General features: G+C 56.9%; 1 long non-coding RNA gene across 1 annotated transcript; it reads right to left on the bottom strand.

The window, feature by feature from the left end:
• On the bottom strand, positions 1-7,529 carry LOC119088281. The gene is made up of 4 exons (XR_005091904.1): positions 7,372-7,529; positions 7,149-7,195; positions 3,432-3,637; positions 1-1,434 (listed from the first exon to the last, which is right to left on the bottom strand). It is a non-coding gene; the product is annotated as an uncharacterized LOC119088281 (long non-coding RNA).
• Positions 7,530-11,640: the final 4,111 nt, after the last annotated feature.

The following is an 11,640-nucleotide window of genomic DNA, read 5'->3' as shown; positions in this document are numbered from 1 at the left end:
CCTCTAAGCCATCTCTCTCCAGCCCAAAAATAAATCTTTTAAGGAAAAAAAAAAAAAAAAGAACCCTAGTCCCAGGGAGGTTCTTCTTTTGTCCTAAGTCATGACACATGAGTGACATGGATGTCACTCAGATCTCTCAGTAGGACTCTGCACCAGCCCCTTTCCAGCTTCCCTCAGAGTCTGCAGAGAGAATTGCTGATGCTGACAATCCTGAAACCAGAATTCAGTTTGGTTTTGAGACAGTGTTTCACCCTGGCCGTGTGTGAGCTCAAAATTCTCCAGACCTGGCCTCCTGAGTGCGGGGTGGAGGGTGGGGGGTGGGAGTGTAAAGGATGCCCCACAAGCCTGGCTCAAACCTGGGCTCTGAATCATTAGTTTCCTTCTGAGTGGGGATGCCCAGTTCTCTGCACCGTCGTGAAGGAGTTAGGGTGAAGGCAGCAGGAACTCCTGAGGCCTGCCAGAGCAGAGCACACCTCCGCACATAGTTCCTCCCTCAGTCTCAACATGTCTGCTCTGTCTGCCTGAACTCCACGACAGGACCCACGGAGTTCTGGCCTCAGACACTCCCTCCCCCAGCTCCTCGTGGTCTCTGAGGGATTCTGTCGCATCCTTTTGACCTTGATTTGGCACTGTGGGGAGTACTTTTAGTTCAGTTTGATCAGGAAATCTGAATATGCTCAGGTCACCCTCCCTGCCTGTCAGCCAAACAGCAAACTGGGAAGGAATCAGCCCTGGCCTGTTCCCCCTTCTCAAGCTGCCTCATGGGGACTCGCGGGTGTTGACTTCAGAAAGAAAATCAAGGTCCTGCCGTCTCAGGAGCCCCCTGGCCCTCCCGACCCAAGCATCTACCTGCCTGCTAAGGTCTCCAGGGAGGTGCCCGCCAGGTGACAGATGACCCATATCCTCCGAGCCTGGCCTGCTTCAAGTTCATTTCTTGTCCTCAATACCTCCACTCTTGAAGAAACAAATGAGTTTTCCGGGAGCCTGGTGCGAGGGGTGTTCCAAAAGCAGGGTCATGCAGAGCTCCATGTCTAGGCGCCTGGCTGTCTTACCAGCCGGTGTATCCTGGGCGGGGACGGCGGCGCGCTTCCCAAGAGGCGCCGGCAGAGGGCGCGCGAGGACCGGCGAAGAGGTCGGCGGCTAAGCCGGGCGAGTTCGAGAGAGGCGGGACGGCCCGGCTCCGAGGACCTGGGCACTGGGGAAAGGGTCCCCGCTCCTGGAGAGGAGGCACCCGACGAGGACGCGGACCCACGTCCTCTCAGGGCGGAGAGACCCTTGCAGCACCCGCCCGGAGTAGGGAGGCCTGAAGATCTGATGCTGATGGTGACCCGGGGTGAGAATGGAGTGAGACTCCTTCCCAGACTCATCTCTGGCCAGGATTCTGTGCCTCAGTTTACCCTTCGGGAATTACGTTCCATTGATGAGATTTATAACCTGTAAAAGCTGTGAGTGAGATGACCGAGGACTGTCACCTGCCCTGGTCACCCTTTTCTTGGCCAGCCTGTCTAGTCGCAGCTCGGCGGTAAAAGAGATGGATGGAGACCGGAGAGAGTGGCCGGGGGACAGGCAGGCAGGGACGCCAGGGGAAGAGCTGAGAAGGACAGTCACAAGGGCTGCAAGGGCTGGGGCGGGCGCCCATGAGCCTGGCGGACCTCTCTGCGACCCTTCTGGGCCGCGCTCTGGACTGTCTCCACTCCTCTGGTGCTCCTCACCAGCGGCGGTGATTTATGGCTGGGCCAGGCCTGACGACCTTGGACGGATAACTAATGACGGGTCAATCACGCTACAGAAAAAGTGAAGTGAGAGAGGGCCGAGGTCCACCCCTTTCCGCCCATCCCCCCTTCCGCCCCAATCCTGCCAATCCCCGGTTTGGTGCACGTTACTGAAGTCTCCTTGCCTGGGTGGGAGGATCCCCAGAGCCCCTTGACAGGTCTGGTGGTTAAGCCAGCTGAAGTGGGGGCAGGAGTAGGGCCTGGAGATACCGCGGAGACCCCAAGTGGGTCATCCGAAGGTGTGGGCCACCGTTGTGAGTCCCGTGCTACAGGCAAGAGGAAGCCACTTTCTGGGAAAGTCAAGCTGGCGTTTGGAATTGCTCCCGGGCACAAGGGAGGAAGCCTGGGAGAGCAGCAAGGAGGAAGGCTAGCGGCTGTCTAGAGGTGATCCAGGCTGCGGCGGCCCTGCTTCTTCCTCTCATCACCCGACCCTGTTTTCCAGACACTTCATTTACCCAGGGTTCCCTTTTGCATGCGAATTGGGGTGGGGGGGCTCCTCACTCCTGCCTGTGTCATCTGGGGACTTCTGAGAATGGACCAGTGCCTCCGCCTCTTGGGTCTGCCAACTTCCGGGTCCCTGTTCGAGATGCCCTGATTCCCTATTTAGATCCCTGGGGAGGGGTAAGCAGCCTAGGATGCCTGGCACGAGCTCCTGCCTCTTGAACAACAGTCCAGGTCAGCACCTGGGGACCGGCGCCGGCTTTTCCGCCTTCTGTCCCACTCTGCGGTGGGAAGGCTGAGAGCGCCCTTGCTGAGCAGTCGGCAGAGGGAGGCTCTGAGACCTGCAGCCTGATCTAATTAATGCTTTGAACTATTCTCTCGCCAACCCTCCACCCCAGGGTCCGGGTCCTTCCTCTGGTGGTTCCTCCTTAACCACTGTCAGTTCTGAGTCCAAAGAAGACACCCAACGAAGGCCACAGAGGCAAGAGCACTCTGCTTCTAGATTAAGCCCAAGTGACAGAACTGCCTTGGAAGTATAGGACTGTGGGAGTGGCCTCGTGCCTGAGGGTATGGGACAGTCTCTGACACACGTGGGCTCCTGTGTGGACATCTATCTGTGCATTCCCGGAGTCAGTGGACCAGGACCATGTGGGTGCTGTGTGCTGGGGTGCAGGAGACACACTAGAGAGTGTGCAAGACAGGCGTGCAAAGGGAGCAGACTCAACGGCAGAGACACACAAGCAGCCATTTGGGATAGAGACCCTAAAGTTCCCCCCATCCCTTAATCCACCTCTAGCTTTTTGCATACCCTGTTCTGAGCCACAGGCACCAATTTCTCCTCCAAACCTCAGCTGAAACCCCGGGGGTTCCATCTCTGGGTCTGGCTGCATACATACTTTTCAGGGGCTGTAAAAACATGGGATTCCTTGTTTAGAAGTGTGAGGAGTTTCGAAATGGAGAGAAGCAGAACTAGTAAGCCAGGCGCAGAGTTCTTGGGCATGCACAGCCCTGTGGGACCACACAGGTCACAGATCAGTGAAGTCAGCGCTGCCCAGCCACCGCCAGCAAGCTCACTTTCCCATCCAGTGACTTGATAGGGTACTCTCTGTCCCCCTGGGTCCGTCACTTGGACTGTCCCTACCTCCCTGGCCCCCAGCTGCCTGCCTTTTGCTATAGAGATTGGTAAAGCCTTCCCCAGTCACGGCTAATACCACTCACCTGGACTCCGAGCTCCGGCCGAGCCCACCATTTTCCTGTTTCTGTATCCTGTGCTCAGAATTCAGTTCCTCTGGAAAATTCACTCTTCCTTTGGCCGTCTCCTCCAGGAAGGCCCTTGATTGTCCACATAATAAACGATGCACTGGGTCAAAGCACAAATCACTTCCACCTTCACTCAGAGCCATTTGTCTGGCCCTCCAGCAAACCTAGCATTTTGGGCGACAGGGATGGTGTCCTATTCATCATCGGAACTCCCCCAGTTCCAGCTGACACCTGCACAGCAGGGCTCAGTTAATATTTGTTGATGCAGCTGTGGACATCTTCTGCCTGTGTGTTCAGGTTTGGACATTATGACTCCTGTGTGCCAGGCCTGCGTACATACACACGCATCTCTGCTGTATGCATTCAGATTCCGGTACACGTGCCGTCACGCTAGGGCACACATGTACAACAGTATAAGTGCTTTCTTTTTTCTTCCTCTCTCCCTCCCTCCCTTCTTTTTGATGGGGTCTCACGTATTTCTTGCTGGCCTTGAACTTAGTACATAACCGAGGGTGACCTTGAACTTCTGACCTCCCTCCTTTTCTCCCCAAATGCTAGGATTACAGGTATGTGCCAGTTCCCCTGGTTTATGCAGCTCTGGAGCTCAAACCCAGAGCTTCATGAATGCTAGGCTAACACTCACTGACCAACGAAAATCCATTCCCCACACCCTTTCCTGGTTTGTTTGTTTGTTTAGACTGGGTCGGGCTAAAGCCCAGGCTGTATCGAACTCTCCATTCTCCTGCCTCAGCTTCTCGACTGCTGCTAATACAGGTGTGTACCACCTCTCCCAGCTTATAAACGGTCTCCGCAGGAATGTGCATGAATCCGAGGTGGTACATGTGGCTCTGTGAGTGAATTTATGCTGGTAACTGTATACCCAGATCCATGTGGCAGACGTAAGCCTGTGCCAGGCAGTAAAGGACGCCTGTGTGCCTGGCCTTGCGTGGTTGGGGTTGTGCCTGGACAAGAGCCGCAGGTGCACCGTGCAAGGACACAGGCGGCTGGCGCGTGTGCCGGCCATGTGTGTGCACAGCTGCGTGTCCTGGCAGGCGGGACGCCCCGTGCGCCCCCTGCGCCCGCTGAGCGCGCCGCTTTGTTCCTCCGCCGCGGGCGGCCGCGTGGTCTCCCGGCTTGGGGCTCGGGCGTCTCCGCCGGCCGGGATTGGCAGCGGCCGGCCGCGGCCTCAGCGCGGCTCCCTCCCCGGCGGGCGGAGCCGGATCGGCTCCCGTTACCGGCGCGGCTGGGTGGGGGTGGGGTGGGGGGCGCCAGGCCATCCATCTTCTGTTATTACAGCGTAATGGGGCTGCTCGGGCGCCCGCCCATTTGTCATCGGCCTCGTTCGCTGATAACGGGCATTTGTCATCACTTTCCTCTGCCAATGTCATCAGCGCCGCTGACAGCGGGAGGGGGCACACGCACATGGGCCTGCTGGACACGCGTTCCTGCATATACACACTAACACATGAAACCTGAGGGAGGGCACATGGGCCCTGGGGGCGGGCACGGATCTGTCTGTGGACCAGAACTCCTTAGAGATGGACGCATAACAGCCTGCGCAGAAGGGGCTTGTCAGGCAGATGTTCCCAGCTGCAGATCTGCTTCCGCAGCCGGGGGGTGGGGTGGGGGGGCTGAGTGCAGGTGGCCTTCCGCCAGCTCCCTTTGTGCACTTGTGTGACCCCCCACGGGCTCTACAGACCTGCATGTGGCTGCGTCCCACCGTCAGCCCAGCAACGACCAAAAGGTCACATTCAGGCCTCCTGCACTCCTCAGACCCAAAGACTTGGGGAGAGACCACAGGACAGCACAGCGTAACTGGGGTTGCCGGGACAATGGGTTCCTTCCTCTAAGCCCTCCAGAAACAGTGTATATGTGGCCGGGGAGTCGCTTCCACTCCTGGCTCCACTCAAGCTTTGAGCCTAGACTGATCTGTAGCAAGCGAGACTCAGTAAAGACTGCCAAAAGAACTTCCCATTTGGAAGAGGTACAAGACTGACTGGTGGAAGGGTGCTACTGATAGCCAGGAGAGGAGCTTGGAGGAAAGGAAAACTGTTGTGTTCTGTGCCCTCTGGTGGGCCAGGTGCCAGTCCACTCCCTACAGGACTGGGTCTGTGTTCCTGACGCTGATTCAGGGTGGCAGAGGGGACCCCATTAGCCCTTATTAGGCAGACACCTCCCCCATTCACTGCTCTCTGGTTGCCTGGCACATATTAGGTGCTCAATAAGTAGCTATTGAATGGATAAATGATTGAGGACAGGGCATATGGGGAGGTGGGGGTCCCCCAAGTCCCTCCCAGAAAGGTCACCAGGCACTGATGGCCCAGATCTCATCTCATACCCTCCCTTTGGCTCCCCTCCTGATTTCTTATGCAGCCCCCAAATTCCCCTTCTCCCTAGGCCTCTCCCTCCTGGGCGGATGGGGGAGGGGGAAGGTCCCTTGGCAGAGCAGGGCTGGCTTGTTCCTTGTAAATGAAGACCATAATTAACATTAAATTAAGGTAATACAAATGAAGGCAACATAGAGGCTGACAAGATGAGCGTTTGGGGAGGCAGTGGGGAGAAGTGATTCATATTTTTAATTTACTGTACGGATGGGCCGCGTGGCTGGGGAGCCGGTGGCTGCGTGGAGGGGGTGTGGCCCGCCATGTTTGCCGGGCTTGGAGTGATCACACAATGACTATTAAACTCAACTGTCCATATAATGGGGCAGATTCGACATGACGCCCACCAGAGCACCAGAAGCCCGGCCAGCCCAGGTTGTAAATCCTGCCACACTGCGTCCGTCTGCCCACCTGCCCACCTCGGCCTCACCGGCCTGCCCTGGGAGAGAAGAGACTCGGCCCCTCGGGGCCTCGGGAATAGGGTGACTCCGAGAACCCAGGCCCTGGCCCACGTTACTCAGGGTGGGCGCTAGAAGCATGTTGTGAGTACAGGGTTGGTGTCGCTCAGGGGCTTGATCTTGACCTGGGAGCTGGTAGGGGCTGGACCTCTGAGGACTGCACAGAAGATATGGTGCCATGCCCACTGAGCAGTGGCTCTCAACCTTCCTAACGCTGCCACCCTCTACTACAGTTCCTCCTGTGTGGTGACCCCCAACCAAAGTTATTTTCATTGCTACTTCATAACTGTAATTTTGCTACTGCTGTGAGTCATAATGTAAATATCTGACATTCGACTCCTGTGAAAAGGTCATTTGACCCCCCAAAGGGGTCATGACCCACAGGTTGAGAGCCACTGCCGGAGAGGAACTAGTTGTCCTGGCCATCAACACTGCATGCACCTTGTGCGAATCCCTAGCACCTCTGATCCGTGACCACCTCACCGCCAGGCAATCTGCTTGTCGGGACAGGGAGGGTGTCAGGACGCTTTATGTAAAGCCCAATCTGAGAGATGGGGAGTGAGGTCGTCTCAGAGCTTGCAAGTATCTTGGGCCCAATCCTGTCCTTCAAGCCCCTGAGCCTGGGAGTGACCTACAGAGTCCAATCCAGGCACACGGGCCGGTGGGACCACGCATTCCACACTGTAGCCTGAGGCCTGACAGCAGAGCTCTCTGGAGACTGGGGTGTGAGTGAGCGTGTGTACATGTGTGCATGTGCACACATGTACCCCTGTCCTCTCTCCGGCCAGAAGGTACCAGCCAGTCCCAGGAGAAGGGAGGGATTCCTGCTTACTCACTCTGCAAGCCGAGTCCCAGCCGCACAGCTCTGCTCATCCCGTCGTCCCTGGGATGAGAGACGCAAGTGTAATTTAGGTTTTGATATTATGAAAGTCTCGCTGCTCTAAAACAGCGGGGCACTCGGTGCCTCATTAATAAAGGATAAACTCGGAGTCTATTTACAAGGCGCTTTTTGGGGTTATTTACTCTCCAATATACATATGTAATGTTGCGCATACTTACCGCTAGGTAGTTCTTCCCTCCAGCCTGGGCCTCCTGTCACCCCGAGAGGGTCCCTGCCGGGAGCAGAGGGTCACTGGGGAAGAGGGATTCTGGCGCCCCACCCCTGGCGAGAGAGAGGCTCTGTGGGGAAGGGCAGAACAATCTGGGACTTAACTGGAAGTGGGAGACAGCGCACCCACCTCCATGCCCCACCCTCCTCACCTTATCTCAGAGCCCAGCTCCCCTGACAGACCTGGGCTCTCCTGCCTAGGCCCCACCCTCTGTATCAGGCCAGGGCAGCCCGCGTTCTCCCCGTGGCCTGCCCTAGCTCCACGCACACAGGGCAGAGCTGTGGACAGGCTTCTGAGAGGCTAGCCGGGCCTCTAGAGCAGCGCCTCTGCCATCTGTGACTTCCCCATCCCTCAGCTCCTGAAGTGGGTCGTTACTCTCTCACCACGGGGAATCCACTCCCGGTTCCTGGTGCCCATCAACCTGGCTGTGTCGGGGACGGGTCCCCACGGAGCCATAGCCCCCATCTTTCTCTGCCAAGGGCACCCCAAGCCTGGGTGCTTTATTATTTTTTAATTTTTGTTTTTGAGACAGGTTTTACTATGTAGCCCAGGCTGGCTCAAACTCACAGAGATCCACCTGCCTCTGTCTCCTGAGTGCTTGGATTAAAGGTGTGAACCACCCTTCCCAGCCGCTAGGCGATTTTTCCCCCCCATGGCTCCTATATGTGGTAGCATGCTCCTTTTATCCCCATTTTGTGAGGTCAGGGAACTCACCCAGCATCACCCAGCCAGTAAATGTCAAGCTGTGGGTTTAACCCAGAATTGAGTTTGTGGCACTACAGCCTCCTAGGGGTTTGGGGGGGGGCTTATGTTTGTCCCAGGACCTTCAGCCCCTGCCTAGCAAGGCCCCCTGTGGCCTCCAGGGAGGAGGAACACATCTACCATCTGAGCCCTGGGGCTGGAGAGTCAGACCCGATGGCCCTAAGTGTACATGTAAGGGCAGTGGTGGATCCCACCTTAGGCAAAGGCCATGAACCACTAAGGGAGTTCCAGCCACCAAGCTGGGAATCTTGAGGCTTAATGTGCTGTGTCTGGGGACCATGGTGTGGCACCTGTGTTGGGGATGGGGGGTCAGTCTGAAGGCAGTATCTGGCCAGTTTGGACAGAGAAGACATCTGGTGGCCAGTAGGAGACCTGCAGCCTCTTTATAGGTACCCTGGGTGGAGGTATCAAGTCTCTCAAGTATTTGGGAACTCAGGGATCCAAGAGGGCATCGGATCTTGTGCCTACTCCGGACCTGGGACTCAGAGGACAGAGAGTTGGTTCTCTGGTTCCCTTCTCACCCTCAAAGCAGGAGGAGAGTTGACCTGGGGGTCTGAACAGGGATGATAGTTAACAGGAGGCCCTGCTCCGTCACTGTTGGTGGACAATGAGCCATCACCACCCTAATTAAAGACAGAATGACAGCAAATACATCCTGGGCTGAGAATGGATGATGAGTGGCAGGAAGGCACCTTGGGGCCAGCAGCCAGCTGCTGCTCCCATAAGCTCCCCCTTGGAGCTGAGGAGCCAGGCTGACTACAGGGCTCCTGGGACATCTGGATTGGGACCGAGGCTGTAGCTGGGGATACAGACAAGGAGCAAGGTCTGGCTGGAAAATCAAGGTTGGTCAGTAGATCTTGGGGCCAGGACCCCAGAGACAAGGGCCCTTGCAGTTAGAAGAGGGGAGCAAATCATTATAAGCCCAACTGAGAGCCCCCAGGGGTACCCGAGGCGACAGGAGGCCCCAAGGGCTGTTTGGAATTCCCAGGAGCACATGCTGGGGGTATCTAGGCTCTTGGTCAGGCTCAATGGGTGTACGCAGAGACCTGGCCGGGGGACTGAGCTGCTGTGAGAAAGCACAGCAAGGCTCTATTGGGCCATGCTGGCCTTTGGTCTGGCCCAGTCTTCTGCGACCATGGCAAGGGCAGTAGGTGTTGGGAGCTCCGGTAACTAGGTGGCTGACTGGCCGCCTGCATGAGGAGAGCTGGCTTCCACCGGCCGCTCTGGCTTCTGTTGCTTCCTCCTTCGGTACAGCAGGCCCTTGCTACCCATCACTCCCCCCTTCTGCATGGGACACTGGTTGTCCCATGGAGGACTGAGACCCTGCTTCTTCTCTAGAGGGCTCGAAGACCTGTTTATCTGGGACCCCACCCCATTCAGAGACTAGAAAGCCTGAGCACAGGATGAGGCCATCGAGAGCAGCCAGAGCTGTGATCATCCTGACGGACAGTTAGTTGGCAGTGGAGAGTTGGGGGCCTCGGCCTTTCAGTCCTATATGCTGTGGTGGCCCCTAGCCAGTTCTTCAGGGGGTGGGGACTGGCCCCAGGGGAGAGAGGATGGGTGGGGAGCCAGGAACTGGCAGGCAGGCAGGCAGAGGGGAGGGGGGGGCACTGACAGCAGGACAAATGCTTGTAATTTTATAACCAATCTCAGCGTGTCCATGGGGGGCCGTTTGGGCCTCCACTCAGGACCAATCAGCCTGACAGAGCTATGAGTCTGCCTGAGTGAGTGTGAGCGGCTCCCCCCAGCACCACTTACTGCAATCTCATTACCACCCAGCTTAAGGCTGGCCAGAGCAGAGGGCCCAGCAGGAAAGGGGACCCAGCCCAAGGTCCCGAGGGTAAGGTCACGGGAGTCATGGCGATCTGGGGGCTCAGGAGGGAGGGAAAGGACACACGAGCGTGGGTGATACTTAGCAAGCACTGTGGGGTGCTGAACTAAATTTAGGATTGAGACAGGGTGCAGTGCAGGCCCTGCCCTCAAGGGGCTTGCAGTCTGTTCTTGGTGGTGGGACAGATCATAGATGGATGGGCCTGGGAAAGGTGAGGATGGAGGGAGGCGATCTGAAGGCAAGAAAGACAGGACAGTAAAGGACCGGAGCCAAGCAGCATTGGGCCAGGGACTGAGAGGGGAAGCAGGTGACCCTCCAGAGTGCAGAGCGTGGAGCAGGAGATGCCACCTCATGGGAGACCAGAGGGATGGTGGGGGAGGGTGATGAGCCAGTGGTGGATATTCTAGGAAGGCCTTGCTGGATATCTGGCTCTGGGGATGGCTGTGTGCCCATTAGTCTCTCTAATTGTCAAAAATCTAATTTAGTGTCTGGAGCCTGGGCCGGCCTCGGGTTAAATGGAGAGAGGCGGGCCCAGCCATAAATCTGCCCTCCCAGCCTGGCCTGGTGCTAATTCTGCAGCTAAGTGAAGAGGTGAGGAGAGCTCTGGAGAGTGGATGTCCTTGGTGACCCTGTGTGCCAGCCCCCATGCGCCAGGTCACAGCCAAGTCCTGCTCTCTGGCAGGAAGGAAAGGCTTGCCCAAAGCCTAGCTGGGCCATTAGGGCCATCTGAGCAAGAAGTGGGGTTATGCACACGGCTACGTGGCTATGCACATGGCTATGTGGTTATATATGGTTGTGCACACGGCTACATGGTTATACATGGTTATGCACACGGCTACGTGGTTATACATGGTTATGCACACGGTTCCGTGCTACAGCACTTGCCTGGTGTGTGCAAAGCCCTGGGTTCTCTTCCCAGCTCTTGAAGTAAGAGCCCCACAGAATTCCCACAGCCACCAGCTCCTCCACCTGGACCCACTCAGGGCCCATGGAGGCTCTATCCACTCTTAGACTGGTGGGGACAGTCTCTTCCTGATAGAAACCATGCCACATGCAACATGAGCCTTTTGGTGAGGCAGTTATGCGGTCGACTGTCATCCCGTCTTCTGTCTTCCACTCGGTGACTGTTGGGGGCAGACTCAGTCATGTGGATCACATGACATTCACTAGAGTCATGGAGAGTAAAGGGCCACCTTTCCTTGGGCTGCTTGGGGCCTGGACAGCTCCTAAGGGCCTCCTGTGGCCTGCAGTAGTGGTGGGGGCTCTGGACCTGGGCTTGGTAATGACCTCACTCCCCTCAGAGCCACTAATTGAAAGCAAGGGGCGTGGTAGGCGCAGCAGGAAAGGGTGGGGGGCCGACAGCCTGAGAGGCTCTGCTTCCATGGGGGAGGAAAACAATTTCTCCTGGCTTCAGCTCCATCTCACCAGGCACCCACCCGGCCTCTCCTGCTGCTAACGAAGTGCCTTTAATTAGCAGCCTAATAAAATGCTCTTAATTGGCAAGAGCCAATCAGGAAGAAGCAAACTCCCTTCTTAGTCATTGCTGATGGCTACCCAGCCCTAGGTTTAAAGGGAAGAGGGACCAGAGCCTAGCCTTAGGGAGGGTAGCCCAAGGGTTGTCTCCAG

The sequence above is a fragment of the Peromyscus leucopus genome, chromosome 1 (assembly GCF_004664715.2).
Source record: "Peromyscus leucopus breed LL Stock chromosome 1, UCI_PerLeu_2.1, whole genome shotgun sequence".
In the NCBI taxonomy this organism is placed as follows: Eukaryota; Metazoa; Chordata; class Mammalia; order Rodentia; family Cricetidae; genus Peromyscus; species Peromyscus leucopus.
The sequence above is the reverse complement of the archived record's forward strand: the minus strand, read 5'-3'. Positions and strand labels throughout refer to the sequence as shown.